Here is a 2,464-nt window from a genome sequence, read left to right as displayed (position 1 = left end):
AAATGCACCCAAAATGTAAAAGATTTAAACTATGACATAAACTACTAATTTACTAATAAAAGAAGAAAAATTAACATATTTTAAAAAACAATCAAAATCAATTTATCAAAGTATAATCTCATAGTCATAACTTGAAGGAGAATGCATTACACTATCAATTAAGCTTAAAAAAATTGTTATTAGGATGATCATGAGTCACAAAGTTGCCATGGTTGGATATTTTATGCAAACACCCAAAGTGCATGACTTATCTAAAATATTTTCCTAATGATAAAAATGATTTGTATGAAACCATCAATGTGAACAAAGCTGACCATTGTGTATAATGTTGTAGTGCAAGGGCTCACCAAGATACTTCCAATGGTCCAACATGTGCCTCAATCATAGATTGTATGATGGAGTTATGCTTTCAACATCTGACATGGTGACCTATGCTTTGACCACCACAATATGTTGGCATATGCTTTGACTACAATAGTATGAAGTGGATGCCACATTATTCATCATTACTCATACATGTGGAGTTGTCCATGCTTGGAATTTCAAAAATATTCTAAAGTGTTTAAAACATAACTCTCATAAGTGTTTGGGAAATATAAAATCCTTAACACTAATTGCTATTGGGACATGTTGACATCTATGCAATAAGGAAAGAAAGGGGTTTTGTCCCTATTGCATTGCTTTACTACTACTACTAATAATCCAATTTTAAGGTCATGACTAGCTAGACACCAAATGGTGTATGAAACCTGCTTGTTTGTGGGACAAGGGGTCCTCCTCCACATAGTGAATTAACTATTAAAGTCTACAAAGACATACATACTCTACCTTGCTCTGGATTTGCACCTGTGATCTCTTGGGAGGAAACAAATGCTCTTAACCACTAGGCTCACTATTCTATAATCAAGGAGAGCATAGAAGTGACATATCAAATAAGAATATAGGAAGGAGGTGGTTTTGTAGCAACATATTTAGGCCAAAATATCCATTTGCTCTATAGTGAGTGATTTTCTTTCTTTATATTTTGCAAGGTAAATTTTAGAATAACGAAGTAAGGCATAGTCCTTATTTTCTTGCAAAAATATTCCCAAATCAAGTTTCTAGAGGTCCAACATTTGTGCAATATGTTATTGGTGTTTTTTTTTTTTTTTTTTTGTGGTTCACGATATCAGAGATCAATACTAGCTATGTCCATAGAAAATCCACCCATGTCTAGGTGAGTGTTGGTGTGTGTTATATTCTTTCCATGCCTCAATTTTTTTTATTTTATTCGGACCCAATAATAGTTAGGTAGACCCAAGGATGGGGGGAGGGACCCAAAGATGGTGGGCGGACCTACCCATGGTTTTGCACATGGCTTTTTGGGCACGATGGTTTTTTCCTATGGCATTTGTAGATCTGGTCAAGGGAACTACAATTATGTTCTAATCTAGGGTTAGTGGATGAGGTTTATGAAATATTCGACATGTATGTATATGTATTGTAGCATTGAAATGAATATAATGAAAAATCATTCTCGCAGTCCTGGTTTTGGGATCCAGGGGAATATCTCTGTGTATATTTGTTCTATGTTCTCGCCATTCCATATTTTTCTATTTTAAGAATCTGTTTGCAGGTAATTTATGTACAGGGTTAAAACCTACAGTGAGATGGTTATATTTCATGTAGAAATGGCTCCAAATGAGTGTTCATTTCAATATAAGTGGGACTGGAACCAAGGTGGGGTGGATACTAGTGACTCCTCCTTAGCATCCAAGCTACACCCACTTGACAATTGTGCTATTTATTCTACTATTGTTGTCTTGTTTCTTATTTAATCAATTATCTTCTAATATTAAAGCTTAAACATAGTAAACATTGTGGAACAAAATAAGATCTCAATGTATTTGTAGGAGCATTTTAAGATTTGTTATGATAAAATGTTTGGTTGAATATGCACAATAATTTATATATCATATTGGCACACAACCCATTTTCTTAGGGGTTTATGTGGAATAATTACACAAATTTGGAGAACAACATAGGGATTATGATGAAAACAACCTCAAGCCATAACTATGGAGGATGCATACAATACATAAAAAAAAATAGGGCAAAATTTCGCTAATTCACTATTTTTTGGATATTTTCTAAAAAGAATATTCACTTATTTGGTGAAAAAATCCCCTATATTTTACATATATATGATTAAATTGGTGACATTCACAAAAAAATTAGCAGTTTTAATGCTAAATTACATGTTTTCGAATTCATTATTTATGTATGATTTTTCAAACCTAAATAGTTGTCTATAATACTATACATAGGCATAATATATGAATACTTAAAAAACACATTGACACAATAATATTCCAAAATATGACTTGGAGGAGAGATTTATAAGATTAAAAGAGAAAGTCTTCGATATCTCCATGAGTATGACACAATTGATATTGGTTCTCAAAATAAAGTTTAGATCCTTTAG

This window comes from Pinus tabuliformis, chromosome 9, assembly GCF_031772625.1.
Source record: "Pinus tabuliformis cultivar Carrire ecotype Pingquan chromosome 9, CPIR1, whole genome shotgun sequence".
In the NCBI taxonomy this organism is placed as follows: domain Eukaryota; kingdom Viridiplantae; phylum Streptophyta; class Pinopsida; order Pinales; family Pinaceae; genus Pinus; species Pinus tabuliformis.
Note: the sequence above shows the minus strand (reverse complement) of the source record.